The following is a 21,623-nucleotide window of genomic DNA, read 5'->3' as shown; positions in this document are numbered from 1 at the left end:
TCCTTCATCTCAAATAGAAATTCTGTTCTTTCTCTTCACACGTCCATCCACCTCTTTTTTCCTTTATTAGAGAAGTTTTGGGTTTACAGAACAATCATGCATAAAATGCGGGATACCCAAGCACCACCCCACCACCTTTCATTGGTGTGGAACATTTATTACAATTGGTGATAGCACATTTTTATAACTGTGTTATTAACTGAAGTCCAGGGTTTTACTTAGATTTCACTGTGTAGTGTAGTTCCCTGGATTTTTTTTTTTTTTAATTGTGTTCTGTTACCATATATGCAATCTAACATTTCCCCCTTTAATCACATTCAGATATATATTTCACTGCTGTTAATTGCATTCACAATGTTGTGCTACCTCATCACCATTCATTGCCAAAACATTTCCATCGTTCCAAATAGGAATCCTATGCATTTTAAGACTTAACTTCCTATTTCCTATGCCCAGCCTGTCCCTTGGTAACCTAGATTCTAGACTCTGACTCTACGAGTTTGCTTATTCTAATTGTTTCAAATCACTGAGATCACACAATAATTGTCCTTTTGTGTCTGGCTTATTTCATTCAACATGGTGTCTTCAAGGTTCGTCTGTGTTGTTGCATGTATCAGGACTTCATACCTTTTCACAGCTTAATAATATTCCATTGTGTGTATATACCACATTTGATTTATCCATTCATTGGTTGACAGATATTTGGGTTGCTTGCATCTTTTGGCTGTTGTGAATAATGCCTCTATGAACATTGGTGTGCAAATGTCTGTTTGAGTCCCTGCTTTTGGTTCTCTTGGGTATATACCCAAGTAGGATTGCTGGGTCTTATGATAACTCTGTATTTAATTTTCTGAGGAACTGCCAAACTGTCTTCCCCAGTGGCTGTACCATTTTACATTGCCACCAGCAATGAATGAGTGTTCCTGTTTCTCTGCATCCTCTCCAACACTTGTAATTTTGCGTTTTTTTTTTTTAAATAGTAGCCATTCTAGTGGGTGTGAAATGGTATCTCATTGTGGTTTTGATTTGCATTTCTCTGGTGGTTAATGATATTGAAGATCTTTTCATGTGCTTTTTGGCCATTCATGTATCTTCTTTGGAGAGATGTCTATTCAAGTCTTTTGCCCATTTTTAAATTGGGTTGTTTGTCTTTTTTGTTGAATTGAAGGATTTCCTTATATGTTCTGAATATTAAACCATTATTGGATATGTAGTTTCCAAATATTTTCTCTCATTGTATAGATTATCATTTTACTTTCATGATACAGTCCTGTGATGCACAAAAGTTTTTAGTTTTGTTGAGGTCCCATTTATTTATTTGTTTGTTTTATTTATTTATTTAGTTAGTTAGTTGCTTGTGTTTTTGGGTGTAAAATCTAAGAAATCATTGCCCAACAGAAGGACCTGAAAATGCTTCCCTATGTTTCATTTTAGGAGTTTTATAATTCTGGCTCTTATACTTAGGTCTTTGATCCATTTTGAGTTGATTTTTGTATATGGTATGAGGTAGGGGACCTCTTTTTTTGCAAATGGAGATCTAGTTTTCTCAGCACAGTTTGTTGAAGAGACTATTCTTTCCCAATTGAGTGGTCTTTGCTACCTTGTCAAAAATCAGTTGGTCATAAATATATGGGTTGATTACTGAGCTCTCAATTTGGTTCCACTGAAACTTATTTCAGGGTAGAAGAGCCTGTTAGATGGGTGATGGTTACATGAGGGTTCATTTTGCTATTCTCTACTTCTGTGTATATTTGAAAATTTCTGTAACAGAAGGTTGAAGAGAAAAAAAGCCTTCAGATTTCTTTTTCCATTATTCATTCAAAACATATTTATTGAGTACTGACTATGAATTTATTAACTAATGTTCAAGGCTGTGCTGTCAAATGCAGTAGTCATTGGTGACATTTAGGTATTTAAATTTTAATTAATGAAAATAAAATAAAATTAAAAATTCAGTTTCTCAATCATACTAGCCATATTTCATGTGGCTGGTGGCTACTGTGTTGATTATCACTGAAAGTTCTATTTGTGCCCTCTTAGGGGCTAAAGATACAGCAGAGAACAAAACAAAGTTGCTGCCCTTATAGAACGTTCATTATAACTTACGGATAGGATGAAATAGGGAAATACATTGTGATAAGTGCAGTGGAGAACAATAAAACTGGGTATGGGTGAAAGGGGTGCTAAAGTAGGGATGGGATGATTACTGTTTTTATGTATCAGGGATAGTGTGATACTTGAGCAGAGACCTGAAGGAAGTGAATTAAAGAGCTATGCAGGTTTCTGGGGAAAGAGTGTTTCCAGACAAAGGAGTGGCAAATTCAAAGGCTCTGAGGCACAATAGAAGCTAGCATGTTCTAGAAACATCAAGGAGACCAGTGTCCTTGAACTGGAATGGGCAAGAAAGAGTGTGATGGGAGAGGAGGTCAGAGAGGTAGGTAATAGGAGGCCAGATTCTTTAGGATCTTGTAGGCTACTGTAAAACTTTGACTTTTGCTATCATTGAGATGGGAAACCATGAGAGAGTTTTGAAAAGAGGAGTAACATGATAGGACTAATATTTTTAAAGGATCACACTGATGGCTGTGTCAAGAATAGACTGACTATAGGGGGACAAGGTGGCAAACAGGAAGACGGTTAGGAGGCTCTAGTGATAATCCAGGCAAAAAATGGCAGCTTGGATTAGGGTAGTTTTGGAGGAAATGCTAAGAAACAGTTGGATTCTTGATTTATCTGGAAGGTTGAACTGACAGGATTTGCTGGTTGATTGCATGCAGGATATGAAAGAGAGGAATTAAGGATGACATTAAGGTTTTGGCCTAGGCAATGAGAAGAATCAAGTTGCTATTTAATGCGATGGAGAAAAATAACGAGAGAACGCTAGTTTTGGCGGAGAAATCGGAAACTCAGTTTTGGTTATATTAAGTTTATGATATCTCCGAAAGATCTACATGAAGTTGTTGAGGAGGCATAATGTGTGTAATTTTGGAGCTCATGGAAAGGTCTGGGCTGAAGGTATAAATCTGAGATCCATTAGCACATAGATTTTATTTAATATTGTGAGACTGAATGAGATCACCTAGGGAATGGAAGTAGAGAGGAAAAAAGATTCGAAGCCTAAATCCTGGGACATTCAAACTTTTAGGGGTTGGGGATTTGATGAGGAACCAGCAAAGGTGATTGAGAAGGAGCAACCAGTAAAGTAGAGAAAGACAGGGAAGAATGTCCCAGGCTGTATGTGAAGAACATGTTTCCAGAGGAAGGAATCTAGTATTGTTCTCATACCAAAAACCAGACAAAGATATCACAAGGGAAGAAGATTACAGGTCCAACATTTCTTATGAATATACATGCAAAAATTAACAAATGCTGGCAAACTGAATCCAGCAACACATAAAAAGGATTATATACCATGACTGAGTGTGATTTATCCCAGGAATGCAAGGTTGTTTTAACATCTGAAAATCAATTAATGTAATATACCATATCAATAGAATAAAGGAGAAAAACCACATGATCATTTCAGTAGATATAGAAAAATCATTTGACAAAATCCAGTAACCTTTCAGGATAAAAAACTCAGCAAACTAGGGATAGATGGGAACTTCCTCAACTATTAAAGAATGTCTGTGAAAACCCACAGCTAACATAATACGCAACGATGAAAGTAGAATGTTTTCCTCTAAGATCAGAAACAAGACAAGGATGTTTGCTCTTTTCACTTCTATCTAACATTGTATTGGAGATTCTAACCAGAGCAATTAGAAGTTAGGCAAGGAAAATAAATAAAGGGCATCTGTATTGGAAAGGAATAATAATACTCTTTATTCTCAGATAACATGATCCTATATACAGAAAATCTCCCCAAATCCACCAAAATCCTACTAGAGTTAATAAATTCAACAAAATTGTCAGGGTACAAGATCAATGCAAAAAAAATCAGTTGTTTCTAAATATCAGCAGTGAACAATCTGAAAAGAAAATTAAGGAGATAGTTCTATTTATGAGTGTCCAAAAGAATAAAATACCTAGGAATAAATTAAGCCAATGAGGTGAAAGACTTGTGCACTGAAAACTACAAAATATTGTTGAATGAAATTAAAGAGATCTAAATAAATGGAAAACCATGCTGTGATCATAGATTGGAAGAATTAACATCGTTAAGATGGCAGTACTCCTCAAATTGATCTACAGATTCAATACAATCAATATCAAAATTCCAGCTGCCGTTTTTGCAGAAATGGACAAGATGATTCTAAATTCATGTGGAAATGCAAGGGACCCAGAATAGCCAAAATAATCTTGAAAAAGAACAAAGTTGGAGGACCCACCGTTCCCAATTTCAAAACTTACTGCAAAGCTACAGTAATTAAGACATTGTGGTACTGGCATAAGACTAGGCATATAGACCAATGAAATAGAAATGAGAATCCAGAAATAAACCTTTACGTTTTGATCAATTGATTTTTGACAAGGGTGTCAAGACAAGAATAGTCTTTCCAGCAAATGGTGCCAAGACAGCTGGATATTCACATGCAAAAGAATGAAGCTGCATCCTGCCTTAGTTTGCCAGGCTTCTATGACAGATTTACAGTGAATTGGCTTAAACAATGAATATCTGTTGTCTCACTGTTTTGGAGGCTGTAAGTCCAAAATCAAGGCATCAGTAAAGTTATGCTTTCTCCCAGGAGTCTGTGGCATTCTGGTGCTGGCCTGCCACAGTCCTTGGGGTTCCTTGGCTTGCATCTCTGCCTCTTGTCACATGGTGATCTCTTTCTCCTCCTGCCATCATTTCTCCTTTCCCTGACTTCTAGCTTATGGCTCCTCTGTGGCCTTCTCTGATTTTTCTATAAGGCCTCCAGTAACAGTGATTAAGGCTCACCCTGATTCAGTTGAGCTGTACGTTAACTAAAAATAACATTTTCAAAGGTTCTCAAATTGTTGAGAACACAAAGGATGTGCTTTAAGATTAAGAACATATCTTTTGTCAGGTGCACAATTCAATCTACCACAGACCCTTACCTCACGTCATACACAAAAATTAATTCAAAATGCACCATAGACCTAAATGTAAGAGCTAAAACTAGAACACTCTTGGAAGAAAAAATAGGAGTAAATCTTCATGACCTTGGGTTAGGAAATGGTTTCTTAAATATGCCACCAAAAGTGCAAGTGACCAATAAATAAATAAATAAATAAATAAATAAATAAATAAATAGGATGTTCCGATTTGCTAATGCTGCCATTGTGCAAAATACCAGAATGGATTGGCTTTTATAAAGGGGTTTATTTGGTTACAGAGTTACAGTCTTAAGGCCATAAAGTATCCAAAGTAAGTCATCAACAATAGTGTACCTTCACTGGAGAAAGGCCATTGGCACCTGGAAAACCTCTGTTAGCTGGGGAAGCACGTGGCTAGCATCTGCTTGCTCCAAGGTTGCATTTTAAAATGGTGTTCTCCAAAATGTCTCTCTTGTCTGCAGCTGCTCTGAGGTCCTCTGAGACCCATGCTAAATGGGGATGGCCACACCTCCATGGAAATAATCTAATCAAAATTATTCCACATCTCCATGGAAACAACCTAATCCAAAGATTCCAACCTAATCAACACTAATACTCTGCCCCCACAAGATTGCATTAAAGAACATGTCATTTTGGGGGACATAATATGTCCAAACTGGCACCTTGGACTTCATTGAAATTAGAAACTGTTATGCTGCAAATGATACCATTGAGAAAGTGAAAAGACAACGCACAGAATGGGAGAATATAGTTGTGAATCACATATTTGATAAGGGACTGGTATCCAAAATATATAAATAACTTGTACAACTCAGTAATAAAAAATGGCAGAAGATCTGAATGAACATTTCTTTAAATAAATATATGTGGCCAGTAAGTACATGAAAAGATAGATCCTCAACATCATTAGTCTTTAGGAAAATGCAAATCAAAACCATGAGATACCCCTGCATACCCATGAGAATTACTCTAACCCAAAAGATGATAACAAGCATTGATGAAGGTGTGGAGAAACTGGAATCCTTGTGCATTCCTGATGGGAATGTAAAATGGTCCAGCAGCCTTGAAAACAGTTTAGCAGTTTCCCAAAATGTTAGACATAGTTACTGTATGATCTGGCATTTCCACCCATGGTTATATACCCAAGAAAAATAAAAACATATGTCCACACAAAAACTTGTGCATGAATTTTCATGGCAACATTATTCATAAAAGCCAAAAAGTGGAAACAACCCAGATGTCCATAAGCTGATAACTGGATAAACATAATGTGGTAAATTCATAAAATAGAATATTATTTGGCCATCAAAAGGAATGAAGTATGTGCTGAAACATGAATGAACTTTGAAAATATTATACTAAAGTGAAAGAAGCTAATCAAAAAAGACCACATATTGTATGCTCCCATTCATATGAAATGTCCAGAATAGGCAAATCTATAAGGACAGAAAGTAGATTAGTGGCTACTTAGGGCTGGGGGTGGGGTGTGTGTGTGTGTGTGTGTGTGTGTGTGTGCATGCACACGCACGCACGGCTGGAGAATAAGAGTGACAGCTAATTTTAGGTGGGATGTAAATATTGTAAAGTTGATTGTCATGATGTTTGCAAAACTCTGAATATACAAAAACCATTGAATTGTACAGTTTATATTTTATGGTAAGTGAATTTTATCTGAATAAATTATTTTTTTTTAAAGGAGGGAGTGATGTACTATGTCAAATGCTACAGATCAAGCAAGATGAGGACTGAAAATTGACCATTGATTTTAGCAATGTGTGTGGAAGTCATTGGTGACCTTGACAAGAACTGTCTTGGTAGAGTGGTAGAATGGTTTCAAGAGAGAATGGAAGGAGATAAATTGGAGATAGTGAGTATAGACAGTTCTTGAAGAGTGTGCTTTAAAGGGAATAGAAAACTAGGACATTGGCTGGAAGGGGAAGTGGAGGATCAAGAGAGAGTTTTATTTTGTTTTGTTTTAAGATAGGAAATATATTTGGTATGCTGTTTGTTGGCTAATGGAAATGATCCAGTAGAAAGGAAAAAATTGATGTTGCAGGAAAGAGGTGAAAATTGCTGGCAAGTACACAAGTAGAGAGAGGGGTTTGTCTGATGGCCAGTTCATCTGTAGGTATAGGAGGGAAGGAAGAGTATAAGAGTATAGTTGCAAGTAGATATACTGGTAGGACCATGGGGAAGTTCTAGGACCGTGGGGAAGTTCTCATCTGATTGCTTTCAAAATTTTTTTATTTTTTTTTAAATGAATTAAAAAGTGGAGAGTGAGGATTTGTGGGCAGACCTGGAGGCTTGAGAAAAGAGAAGAAGATAAGGAAAAGTTACCTAAGAAAGGAGAGTGAATGGACCAGGCATATGTTGAAGAATGTCATAGTGATAATGAAATTATAGTAAGTGAGACCCTTTAGCATGGTCTTATTTTTTCGCAAACCATATAAAGCCACATTAAATAAAAAAGTTTTATTCACATACCATACACACCATCCTAAGTGTACAATCAATGGCTTCTAAAAAATTAGAAATTTAATTTAGTTTGGGGTTTTCCAAGGAAGTACAGGTACACAATCCCTTATCTGCAATTATGAAATAAAAAAAACTCTGAAAACAGTTTTTTGTTTGTTTTGGTAAATTTGGCAAACTATTATGGTGGCAATACCTGACCCATATGGTCATGAAGCTGTTTATAGGTTTTCTTTTTCCTGCTTAGTGGAATATTCATGTATTTTGCTACAGATCTAGTAATGTATTTGATTAGGGGGTGATGGCCTCAGACTCCACTGAGGCCTTTATGGTATATACACCTGTTCTAGTTTGCTAATGCTGCCAGAATGCAAAACACCAGAGATGGATTGGCTTTTATAAAAGGCGGTTTATTTGGTTACACAGTTACAGTCTTAAGGCCATAAAGCGTCCAAGGTAATGCATCAACAATTGGGTACTTTCACTGGAGGATGGCCGATGGCGTTCAGAAAACCTCTGTTAGCTGGGAAGGCAAGTGGCCAGTGTCTGCTCCAAATTCTGGTTTCAAAATGGCTTTCTCCCAGGACGATCCTTTCTAGGTTTCAGCTCCTCAAAAATGTCACTCTTAGTTGTTCTTGGGGCGTTTGTCCTCTCTTAGCCCCTCTGGAGCAAAAGTCTGCTTTCAAAGGTGTTCTCCAAAATGTCTCTGTAAGCTGAAGCTCCTCTCTCAGTTCCAGTGTGTTCTTCAAAGTGTCCCTCTTGGCTATAGTAGCTTGCTCCTTCTGTCTGATCTTATCCAGTAATTTAATTCAGGCCCACTCTGAATGGGCAGGCCAACACCTCCATGGGAATTATCCAACCAGAGTCATCACCCACAGTTGGGTGGGGCACATCTACATGGAAACACTCAAAGAATTACAACCTAATTAACACTAATAGGTCTGCCCACACAACATTACATCAAAGATAATGGCGTTTGGGCCACATAATACATTCAAACTGGCACAGCACCGTATTATCTTTCTAAAATCCTAAAAATTCTGAATTCCAAAATACATCAATCCCCAAGGGATTGTGAATCTGTATGACAAAGGGATGGCATGCAAGGGACTTGAGGATCTATACTAAGCGTGATTTTCCTGATAGACTGAGGAATCACATCCACCTGGCAAAGGAGGGAATTGAGCACATGAGGAGACAATGAGGGATGCTGGAAAGGTGGCAGGATCAATGGATTATTGATCCTAGTGGGGCTGAAAAAGTATTGGAGTCTGGTTGCTAGAGGGAGAATGCCGGAAAGATAGGGGAGAGGTTTGTTTCAGCTGAGCTTTTAATCCTTAAAGGACATAATTACGGAGATACAAGTTAGTAGTGCCCTTTGGGTTTCTTACTTTTGAACTCTTTTGAGTAAAATTTTACCTAGTTCTTAATGACTTGCTCTTTATTATTTCAATCCAAATGACGTATTGTATGGTGCTGTTAAAAGAAAGGTTGCCAAATATGCCCAGTAACTGAGTTGGTGTCCCAAAGACTATATTACCTCTCTCCCCACCTTTATTATAGTTACAGGGAAAGAAAGAAAAAAAAAAGAGGACGTATGTCTGGTGACCAAGGGGCAGAATATTTGAAATGGGGATTCTTGGAAAATGATTAAATGAAGTCACTTAGTCCTTGTAAAATTCTTTTTATTTGTAGGGTAAAAAAAGGAAAACAGATAAATAGAAGTTCTTAGCATTCAAATTGCTTAGTTCTTACTCTGTTCACACATCAGAGCCTAATACGGATAGTGATTTACTTCTAGTTAATAATGAGACATTGGGAGACACTATTTATCATGCCTTATGGAATATATGGGGTCTGATGAGGAACTTTTCTGTTTTGACTAATAAATTTTAACCCAGATGGCCAAGCTTACTGAAATATTATGGCCTTTGAAATATTTTAGGACTCGTACTGAGAAAACAATGTTACTTTATTCAGTGGATGAATTTATCATTCCTTCCAAATCACAAGGCCTTAGCTCCAGCTCTGGAGTGGAGACATGAAGCAGTGTTGAATCAGAAAGTGGAAAAACTAATCAAATCCTTAAAGACCAAAGGCAGTGAGGCAGAGTTAGAGTGACTTTTTGAGTGGTAGTCGCTAGCTGTATATTCTCTTATCTTAGTAACCAAAGGCAGGTTATTTGTAACTTCACTGTTCAGATGCTTCTTGGATTTTATTCACATATCCTGATTTCTTTCCATTTTTCCCTATATTATTCTTGCTGTAAATATTGTACTTGCCCTTGCAGAAGCTGAATACTTTTTATCCTTGGTCACAAGACCTGGAAGACTGCTAACTACTTAATTCTTTATTTTAGAAATATTATTGAGTAATCACTGTGCACAAGGCAGTGTGCAGAGTTCAGTGTAGGGTGAGATTTCGAGTCAGATCTATATCCTGCCCTCAGGAAACTTATAGCCAAGCAAAGAAGATGACATAAGTGTAAGCAGTCAGAATACTTGGTGAGGGTGCATTAAACAACTCAGAAGAGGGAGAAATTAATAATAGTTTGGGGGAATTAGAGAAGGCTTCAGGAAGGAGGAGGTAGCATTTGATCTGAGCTTTCAAAGGAGGTTAGATAGGATTTAAGATATGCTGAGATGGGGTAAGAAGGCCTTCTAGGTAGAGGTAATTGTGCTCAGAGGACGGTGGGAGAAGTTGCAAACCATGGAAGGGAATAGCAGTTGTTCAAATAGAATTTATGATACAGGAGAGGATTACTTTTGCTCCAATTAATCATGGTCTAGCTTGGAAGAGTCCTACAACCAATAGCATCTTTTCCAGTATTGACTCATCAGTTTTGTGAATTTTTTATACTTCATACATTTCTTCCTTTCTCTCTGCCTTTCCCTCATTTCAAATCTTATTTACTATCTACTTTTGAAAATCAGGAGAAGAGAAAACTGAATTACTGTGCTTCATATTTTTAGCAGCAGTGGTAATTTAGCTATGGAAGATGTTGAATGTTTTACTCCAAGTGGGATTTGGGGAATATGTATTAGTATTATGATCTATTTATTGAGCCCTTACACTTTGCTAAGTGCTTTACTTTTATCATTTCTTTAATTGAAGCACAATTATTACCACTCTACAGATGAGGAAACTGAGTCTCAAAGAGTCAAGTAACTTGTCCCAAATTACACAGCTAGTAAGGGACAGAGTTGGGATTCAGAACCCAGATATGTCAGACTCCGAAGCCATGGCATTATACTGACTCATTGGCAGATATTTAAGATAACGTTGAACTTTGCAGCACACACATTCATGTAATTTGAGAGCTCATATATAGAGCCATTAGAAAATGGGAGATGGAAAATTGCTACCAGGAACTGAAAAACTTATTTCGTGGATAAAAGATTGTTCTAGTTTGCTAATGCTGTCAGAATGCAAAACACCAGAGATGGATTGGCTTTTTTAAAAGGGGGTTGATTTGATTACACACTTACAGTCTTAAGGCCATAAAGTGTCCAAGGTAATGCATCAGCAATCAGGTACCTTCACTGGAGGATTGCCAGTGGTGTCCGGAAAACCTCTGTTAGCTGGGAAAGGTATGTGGCTGGTATCTGCTCCAAAGTTCTGGTTTGAAAATGGCTTTCTCCCAGGACGTTCCTCTCTAGGCTGCAGTTCCTCAAAAATGTCACTCTTAGTTGCACTTGGGATATCTGTTCTCTCTCAGCTTCTCCAGAGCATGAGTCTGCTTTCAACGGCCGTCTTCAAACTGTCTCTCATCTGCAGCTCCTGTGCTTTCTTCAGAGTGTCCCTCTTGGCTGTAGCTCCTCTTCAAAACATCACTCACAGCTGCACTGAGTTCCCTCTGCCTGTCAGCTCATTTATATAGTTCCACTGATCAAGGCCCACCCCGAATGGGTGGGGCCATGCCTCCTTGGAAATATCTCATCAGAGTTATCACCCAGAGTTGGGTGGGGCACATTCCATGGAAACACTCAAAGAATTACAGTCTAATTAACACTGATAAGTCTGCCCACAGAAGATTACATCAAAGATAATGGCGTTTGGGGGACATAATACATTCAAACTGGCACAGAGATATTAAATAAGAAAGTACTACAGTGAAATTAATTCAGACTTTTATTACAAAGATACCAAGCACCTTTTTTGCAATAAAAGGACCAACTCATGAAGGTAATTTATTACAAAAAGGGTCAGACTGTGAGGGAGTAAGTGTTGGAGGAATCACCAAAGATCTGTTCCCTCTCTTCTTCTCTTGAGAAGAATTGGATATTTCCTTTGGAAAATGAGGCCCAACAGGGAGGATAGATCCACATCATTTTAACAGTAAAAGAATGAAAAATGTTTTACGATATTTCAATTCTTTGTATTAAATAGTTTTTTGTTTTTTTTTTAATTCAGATACTCTTGGGATGGTTAAAAAAATAGGTCACACTCATCTACTTCAAACCAGCCATCCAGTTCTGTAGGGCCTTTATAAGAAGTATGAGAAGGATAATGTTGTTTGGGGAAGAGGTATTGCTGATAGCGGTAATGACAAAAACAGGTAGGTTCCTCAGATGCTTAGTGTTCCAGTTTGCTAAAGCTACCGTTATGCAAAATACCAGAAATGGATTGGCTTTTTTTTTTTTAATTAAATTCAGTTTTATTGAAATACATTCACACACCATACAATCATCCATGATATACAATCCTCTGTCCACAGTATGATAACATAGTTATGCGTTTATCACCACAATCTATCTCTGAACATTTTCCTTACATCAGAAAGAACCAGAATAGCAATAAAAAATAAAAGTGAAAAAAGAACACCCAAATCATCCCCCCATCCCACCCCATTTGTCCTTTAGTTTTTATCCCCATTCCTCCACTCATCCATACACTAGATAAAGGGGGTGTGATCCACAAGGTCTTCACAATCACATTGTCACCCCTTGTAATCTACATTATTATATAATTGTCTTTAGGAGTCCAGACTGCTGGGTTGGAGTTTGGTAGTTTCAGGTATTTACTTCTAGCTATTCCAATACATTAAAGCCTAAGAGGTGTTATCTATATAGTGCATAAGAATGTCCACCAGAGTGACCTCTCGACTCCATTTGGAATCTCTCAGCCACTGAAACTATTTTGTCTCATTTTGCATCCCCCTTTTGGTCGAGAAGATACTCTCAGTCCCATGATGCCGGGTCCACATTCATCCCTGGGAGTCATACTCTGCGTTGCCAGGGAGATTTACACCCCTGGGAGTCGGGTCCCATGTAGGGGGGAGGGCAGCGAGTTCACCTGTCGAGATGGCTCAGTTAGAGAGAGAGAGAGGGCCACATCTGAGCAACAAAGAGGTACTCAGGGGGAGACTCTTAGGCACCATTACATACAACTTTAGACTCTCCTTTGTGGTAATGAGCTTTATAAGGGCAAGTCCCATGCTCGAGGGCTCAGCACATCAAACCGTGGATTGGCTTTTTTTAAGAGGATTTATTAGGTTACAGATTTACAGTTCTAAGGCTATAAAAGTGCCCAGACTAAGGCATCAACAAGTGGATACCTTCAACTGTAGAAAGGCTGATAGCATCCAGAACACCTCTGTCAGCTGGAAAGGCATGTGGCTGGCATCTGGTGGCCCTTTGCTCCCGGGTTCTGGTTGCAGGTGGCTTTCTCCAAAATGTCTCTGGGCTTCTGTCTCTCTTAGAATCTTACTCTCAGCTCCTGTGCAGCCTTACTTGTTCTTCTAGGGTGTTTCTCTCTAAACATCTGGGGGTCCTCTCTTAGCATCTCCAAACATCTTTCTCTCTGCGTCTCCAAGCATCTGGGTCTGTGTTGGTCCCTGAGCTCTCTTAAGAACTCCAATAAATTAATCAAGACCCACCTTGAGTGGGCAGGGTCACACCTCCATGGAAATAATCTAATCAAAAGATCTGGTTGGGTGGGTCACATTTCCATGGAAACAACTTAATCAAAAGGTCCCACCCATAATAAGTCTGCCCCCACAAGATTGCATTGTCTTTTCTAAGGTACATAAGTTTTAAACCGCCACACCTAAGTAGTTAGAGGTAACTTGGGATTAGAAACAGGGTATTATATGGTATGATTTCTTTTGTTTAAAAACAATGAAAAGGTGTATATATTTGAATGATAATATAAATGAAAATTTGATATTTTCTCCCAGAAACATTTTTTTCCTTCGTGTATATATTTATTGAGCTCCTTCAGTGGGCCAGATATTGGGCTTGCTTCAGGGGATAGAATGGTGAGCATTGTCAGAACCCATCTCTGTTCTCTGTGAAGCATACAGTCAGCTAGTAGAGGAAACAGACATTAATCAATAAATCTAATAAAATGTAAATTAAGTACAATAAAGACATAGTATATTTGTGGGAAGAGGGATGTGGTTAAGAGGGATCCTGAAGAAGAGATGATTAAGCTGAGATTTGACAACTGAGTAGAGAGAGGAGGTAATATTACATCTGGCTACTATGAGAGAACAGAATGGAGAAGGGGCAAGAGTAAATGTGAGGAAATCATTATACTGACTGAGGTGAGACCATGTCTTTTTTATTCTTTATTGTTTTCCCTAAGTACTATAAATATTTGTGGAATGATTGTAGATGATGATAGCCTGTATGAGGGTGGAGGCAGTGGAAACAGAGAAAAATGGACAGATTTGTGAATTAGGTGATCATGTAGATAAAACTTGGGGATAGATTAGATATTGATGTAGGGGAAAATAAATTTTAGGGATAACTCTTAGGTCATTGAAGCCTTCAAAATAGAATGAAACTCTCAGGGAAAACATGTGGAGTGTGAAGAGAAAAAACTTTGAATTGAGTCTTGAGAAATGTCAGCATTTAATGGCTGAGTTAGAGGATGAGCTGGCTGAATAGGGAGTAAAACCAGACAGGTACTTCACAGATGCCAAAAGCAGAGTGTTTCGGGAAGTGGAGAATGTCCAGTGTCCAACATTTGCTGCTTCAAGAAGTCAGGTAGAATATGTACTGATAAATGTCCTGAGACATGGAGATCTTGAGACCTTAGCATGAGTTTTAGTAGAATAATGGAGGCAGAAGGATTACATGGTAAAGTGGTTGAGGAGTGGGTGGGCAATATGGAAATGGAGAAAGAGAAAAAATTGTTACCTATGGGAAGTCGGTCATTTTTATGTCAATTTTATGCTGTAGGCATGCACAGTAATTCCTTTTCAGGTATTTGAAATTGTTGTACATGTGGGGTTGTTAGTATACCTCAAGTATAGTTTATAAAAACTGCAAGCGACTCCTTTTGGGGATAATTTGAAAGACTGGGGAGCTGAGAATAGAAAAAGGTGGTAAAGCAAGAGGTAGAGCAAAAATAGATATATTTTTACTAAGAATTCTTGTGGGAGAGAGAGAGGAAGCTGAAGAAGTAAATCCAAGGCATGTGAGACTGCTTTTGTACTCTCAGTAAGGGAGTTTGGAACATATTAGAGGAGTTGATTGCTTTTGTTTTAGCTGGCTTTCTTTGTACTGGGCAGAGAGTTTGAGGAATCCTGACTTAGCTAGGCTGAGTAAGATAGAGGGTTGCACCAAACTTTTTCCATCTTAAGCATCTCTGGCTCTGAACCATGGTAGAGCCTGAGAGATGGGAATCAATAACTTGGGGTCACAAATGCAGAAAGCCAGGGAATATGTGATCATAAAACCAAATGCTTTAAAAATGCTTGTTTTTTGTTTTTTTTTTTTTTTTTTTGACAAGAGTGCCAAGACAATTTCAGAATTGAAAAGAATAGTCTTCTCAACAAGTGGTGCAATTGGATATCCACATGCAAACAAATGAGGGTGGACTCTACCTCACACCATAAACAAAAACTTGCTCAAAATGGATCAGAAACTAAGGTTAAAATTCCTAGAAAAAAAACATAGGAATATATCACTGTGACTGTGGGTTAGGCAATGATTTCTTAGATGTAACACTAAAAGCACAAGTGACAAAAGAAAAAAAAATGTACTGCATCAAGATAAGAAACATTTGTGCTGCAAATGACACCATAAAGAAAGTGGAAAGATAACACACAGAATGGGAGAGAATAGTTGCAAATCATATACCTGATAATGAACTGGTATCCAGAATATGTAAAGCACTTTTAATAACTCAATAATAAAAAGACAAATAACCAAATTTTTAAAATGGCAAAGGCTCTGAATAGACATTTCTCCAAAGAAGATACATAAATGACCAGTGAGTACTTGAAAAAATGCTCAACATTATTAGGCAGCAGGGAAGTACAAATCAAAACCGCCATGAATTATCACGTCGTACCCATTAAGATGGCTGTAATCAGAGAGACAGATGTTAAGTGTTGGCTAGGATATGGAGAAATTGGAAACCTCATGCATTGCTGGTGGGAATGTAAAATGGTACAGCCACCTTAGAAAACTATTGGGCAGCTCCTCAAAATGTTAAACATAGAGTTCACCGTATGACCTAGCAGTTCCACTCTGGTGTATATATCCAAAAGAAAAAAAATGTACATGAATGTTCATAGCAGCATTACTTGTCATGGTCAAAAAGTAGAAACAACACCCAAATGTCCATCAACTGATAACTGGATAAACAAAATGTGGTATATTTACACAATGTAATATTATTCGGCTGTAAAAAGGAATGAAGTTCCGATACTATGTACAATATGGTTAAACCTTGAAAATGTGCTGAATGAAAGAAGCCAGTCACAAAAGATCCCATATTATATGATCCCATTATGTATGAAATGTCCTGAATGGGCAAATCTTAAAATAGAAAGTAGATTAGTGACTTCTTAGGGCTGGGCGATTTGTGGCTGGGAGAGAATGAGGAATGGTAGCTAATGAGTATGGGGTTTCTTTTAGGTGCAATGGAAATGTTCTAAAATTGGATGTGGTGATGTCTGCACAACTCTGTGACTATACTGAAAAACCTTGAATTATATACTTTGGGTGAATTGTATGATATGTGAATCATGTCCCAATAATGCTGTTAAAAAATTACTTGGCATCTGCAGCAAGTCAAAATGTTATTAGTGTTATTTTTGGTGGGTTGCTTTTGTTTTTTTTTTTTTTTTTTAGGGAACAGAAAAATATTCATAAGGCTATAATAGGTTTACTCAATATATATGTTTGATCTTCTTATGCTTTTTTCCCTGTAGAAATTGTGAAGTTTTTCAGTGTGAATTTGCAGACTAGGAAGATCTTTCAGAAACTACTATACTGTTTCCTCTGGACTTGTTAGATAAATACTGACACATTTTTCTTCTTGGGGTTTTCCAGTACATTTGAAATGTTAAAATATATTGTTGAGAAGTCCTAGGGGTTGACAACTTCTAATACTGTTTTTTTTCATAGTTACGTGCATATTTTTAAATAATATGTTTATGCTACTGTTTATCAATTTCAGTCATCATCTGTTGGCTTCCCATTACGGAAGTGAGGCCCTTGCTCTCATGTCCCTCTCCCCCATACGCTTTAGCTCCTAATTCTCCCAGTGTACTTATATTATAGTTTTGTAAAAATGATTCAGTGTGTATATTATTATGACTAAATAAATGCTGTTCACAAGTAATGTGATTTGATTACATTTCCTTACACATTTTTTTCTTAGAGTAAATAATGCCTTTTTAAAAAAAATTCTGCTTAGTTTTCTATATATCTGTTGCTATTTTTACCCATATGCTCCAAGTGCCTTGACCGTATAAAATAACCTGTCATTTCTCCCTTCTGCTTTTTTTTCCCTGGCAACCTCACTCCTAGAGCTCTCTTGGCTCCTGTTCCTTTCTAGAATCATCCCTCTCTGGGCCAGGTGCTTTGACTCTGCTTCTTTCCTGTGTTATACCTCTGTTTTCTAAGGTCTCATGTTTTTCTCTTTCTTGGTGTATGCTTTCATTTTACTGAAGCACATCTTCCCAGCTTCCTATGAAAGAGTTTGTGGAAAGTAAATTGAGTCCTTGCATGTGTGAAAATGTCTTTATTGAGCTCTCATAGTTGATTAATAATTTGGCTGTGTGTGGAATTTGAGATTGGAAATAATTTTTCCTCAGAATTTGAAGACATTGCTGTCTTCTGGTATCTGCCATTGCTATTGAGATGTCTAATGCCATTTTGGTTTTCCTTCCTTATTATTTAGGGAAGACCATGCATTTTATAAACCTGGATATTTGAGGTGCTAACCTGACAGAATATTAGGACAAGTCCAAACCAGGACTCGTGTTAACCTGGGAAATGTGGCCACTCTATATGTGACCTGTTTTTTTTCTCTTTGAAAATGGTTAGGTATTTCTCTTTACCTCTGGTGTTGTACATTTTATGTTGATGTGTCCTGGCGAAGGTCCTTTTTCATTTGTTACACTAGGTCTTCGTAGTCTTGTTCCTGTCCTTCAATTTTGAGAAAATATCATCATTTCTTTAATAATTTTCTCCCAGTCTTTTATTAGTCAGATGTTTGACTTTCTGGATTGTCCACTAAATTTTTTTCTTCTCTCACAAAAAGTAAGAGATATTTATCTTTTTGCCCTTTTGCTTTGTATCTAAGAACACTTTGTACCTTTATCTCTTTTTAAAATTTTTGTTTTGTGTTTAATTTCTTGTTTTAGTCTTTTCTCATAGCATCTTGTTTGTTTTAGTCTTTTCTCTTAGCATCTTGTTCTTATAGAAGTATATCTTTTCTCAACTCCCTGAGGATATTCATTGTAAGTTTTTTTAATTTAAATTTTTTTTTTTATTTTTAAGGTTTCTTTTGTTCCCATCGTTGCCTCCTTGGGTGCCCTTTTTCTGTTTGCTTTGGTCTGTGTCTGAGGCTTTCTTCAAATGCTGGAGATCGTTAACTGTCTGATCATATTTAAGCAAAAGGCATTAGAAAGTTCATTTAGAATCTCTGAATCTGGGCAGAGAGTTTTGGCTGGTGTGCTTCCTTGAAATATAATTATGCTGTGAACTAACCTTTTGGTTGGAGTACCCCCCAAAATGTTATTTTTGGGGGAGAAGGAGGATGATGACCATTTGATTTCTCCAAAAAGCACTCCTCGGCTCTCCTGCCTAGGAAATTATATGCTAGAATTCTATAATTAGGATGGGGGAAGTGGGTAGAAGGTCCCAGCGATTAGCATGGAGCCTTTTCCTTGTACCTCTTCCAAGCCTTCTGTGCTTGATATCCCTGAGTCTGGAGCATCTGTGCTTCAGTTTTTGCAGAGAATAAAATTTCTTTTCTCCCAGAGAGGGGATGTGGTAGTGGTGGTTGGTCACTTGGCTGTGTGGAGAAAGGGAGAGGGCCCAGTGGTTCTGCCTCCTCTTCCTTCTCCCACCTGTCATGATAACTGCCATTCCATGTGCTGATCCTCTCGGAAATTCTGTGGGCAAAATTGGCTCTGCCCTACTTTTATTCCTCTTCGTTTTACTCCTAGTCTCCTTACTGTCTTGGAAAAATTTTCTTTATGAAAATCTGCTCTAATTTATTAGCTTTCTCTTTCTTTTCTTTCTTGTGGGTTAATGCATTAATTTTATTCCTCTGCTGTCTTTAGAGGGTTTGAGAAGAGATCAACTTATGTGTTCAGTTTCCCATTTTTAACTGATTATGGAATGCTTGTTTCTAGGCAAAGTGTTATAAATGCTGATTAGGTGCCGAGTAGTAACCATTGGTGCTGTTCCTCATGTATGTTACAGGAAAAAAGAGGTTTTTGTGGACTGATTTGGAAACCTAACCACATCTGTGATGTTCCCCTAGAACTAGAAAAACAATCAAGCCTTTTTGAGTTGAAGACTCTCTGGAGGAATTATGACAGACTGGAACAAAACTATTTCATAGGTCTATGTTCTGAGTCACACAGAAGATTACTATAAGTATTATGTCATCATTGGTGAAATAAAAAGCTCTAATAACCAACAGAAAGTTGAATTTTAGTGGAAAAGTTTGTTCATAAAGTTAAGCTATAAAAATTGAACTTGGAGTTAAAATTTAATTCTTCAGCCAACATCCCTAAAACTTCATGAAGCTCAGCAACTTTTTTCAAAGCAAGTTTTCCTAATTAAATGCAAACCCAGTGATTGTGATAGCTTGGAAAATAGTAATAGCTATGGAAATAGTTTGTTTAGTTGTATTTTTTTGCTACTTTCTCATTTCTATCTTTGACACAATAGGATCTTCTGAAACATTGGGCTGAATAAACTAGACGTAGCCAGAGAGACCAATTAAACAATTTTCCTAATCATGAATAAGAAGAGCTGTGCAGGCTCTCAAGTAGAAAAAATGCATCCCAGAATATGTAAAGTGCACAGAGTGCTTGAAAGTAAATGCTGCACAAACTCGGTATTTGAATTGCAGAGACTACTGCAAGTATAATAGATCCACTGCAATTGTGTGGCTCCAAGTCCCAGCCTTTGGGAAGGGCATATGAGGCTCTGTTCTAAAGGATCGCCCCTGTTGTGCTGGGGCAGCCTTCCATAGCACTGGCTCCCTAGTGGCCATGAGTGCCCTAATTTCAAGGGATCAGAGACTATTAGGAAAAGCAGAATCGGTTGTTGTAATCTCTTACGTGGCTGGAACAAGGTAAGGGCGATGAAATGCAGTTGTTCCATTATTTTCCTTTTTTATTTTTTTATTTTTCTTTCTCCTCCTCCTCTTCCTCTTTTTTTTTTTTTTTATTAACCACTTCTCCCCCCAACCTTGCTTTTGACAGAATATTGACTAGGAACCAGAAGCCCATTTTGCTTAGCCTTAAGGGCAGCTGTTTATAGAGTAGCAGTGTTACATAGGTTTACTGTGTCGTATGTCTGTGTAACACTGGATTTGGATCTTGTATTTAGCTGCCAGAAGTGACTGTGATGAAGTAGGAGAGATAAACTGATAGATTGGCTGTCAGAAAGATGTTGGGAATCAATCAGATAAACAGGGTAGAGAAATAGCTTGCTGTTTTCTAGTGATAATAAACCAGTGGCCTCTGGTCACTGCATTTTTAAATGTAATTGCTGTGGTAATAATGTCCTAAATAAGCAAATGAAAAAGCATCATGGGTTTTAGAAAAAATTTTGATTGAGATATCCTTTTCCCTTTTGCAATAAAGATTTATCTTATGGAAGTGAATATTTTTATAAATTTGTTTTACTTCTTCCAGTGCCTACTTACATAAACAAATGAAAATTAGAAAGTGAACTACTTTGATAGGAATTTATTCCTCTTTTTCCATCCTCCCACAGGCTTTAGCTGTTTACCTTGGTGAAATATTTAGATTGCTACCATGCCTTATTTACAAAATAATTACCTATTTTTGTGAAGAAAGAAGTGTTAGTGTCAATCCTGCATTACTGATGAATTATTATCAGAAGCTAGTTTATTTTAATAGTGTCTTCCCTTAGATTTCTCTCAGAAGATTTTTGGAATTTACTCTCTGTTGCTGTTTCTCTGTTTATAGCACTGGTATAGGAGGGAGGATATCTAGTTTTATTATTGTAATGTAATATTCTCCCTTAATGTTTAACTTTGAAATCCGTTGCCTTCTCTTCACGTAGGACTTTAAGGATCCAGTGTGAATTTTTAAGTCTGTGTGAAAAGTATAGATCTAGATTTAGATTGCATGCTGTGGAGTACCCAGGATTAAGAGAGAATAGGAGAGAAATTTAGAGTTCCCATGGGGTTAATTGTATAGGAAATTGGTCCTCTGTGTTGTGTTTACAGTATAAATAGATGATTTTCTTTAAGTTTCTTTAGGTTTGTGGCTGTGAGTTTGTTCGTGCCATAAGTTGTCAAATTACTTAATAGTAAGCATGATAGAATACCAGCTATGGAAAGCAAGAGGATAAAGCCCACACTTTTAATTATATACAATAAATGCTTTTGCCTGAGGAAGACCTTCCTGCCTGCTGGAAGTTATAGGTCAGAAGTTAACCATGTACCAATATCCTATTGGTGAGAAGCTGATGCATTTCCTTTTTGCCACACAACCCTTCCCATCTGACCTTTTAAAGATTCTCCATTGATATCGATGGGGTGGGCAAAACTAATCATAAAAACAATGAAGGGAATGTTGCACACTCATTGATCCATTTGAAATGACTGCAGTACAACAAGTCTTCCAAATGGACTTCTCACCTATTTCTATAGCCATTTTTTTAAAGATACAT

The 21,623-nt window shown here is 37.4% G+C and overlaps 1 protein-coding gene across 4 annotated transcripts in view; it reads left to right on the top strand.

Annotated features, from left to right (window-relative positions):
- The window catches only part of AATF (apoptosis antagonizing transcription factor), a 127,937-nt gene that overhangs the window by 68,063 nt on the left and 38,251 nt on the right, over positions 1–21,623 (top strand). The window lies entirely within an intron of this gene.

Source organism: Choloepus didactylus, chromosome 18 (genome assembly GCF_015220235.1).
Source record: "Choloepus didactylus isolate mChoDid1 chromosome 18, mChoDid1.pri, whole genome shotgun sequence".
Taxonomy (NCBI): domain Eukaryota; kingdom Metazoa; phylum Chordata; class Mammalia; order Pilosa; family Megalonychidae; genus Choloepus; species Choloepus didactylus.
Note: the sequence above shows the minus strand (reverse complement) of the source record. Positions and strands in the feature narration are given on the sequence as shown.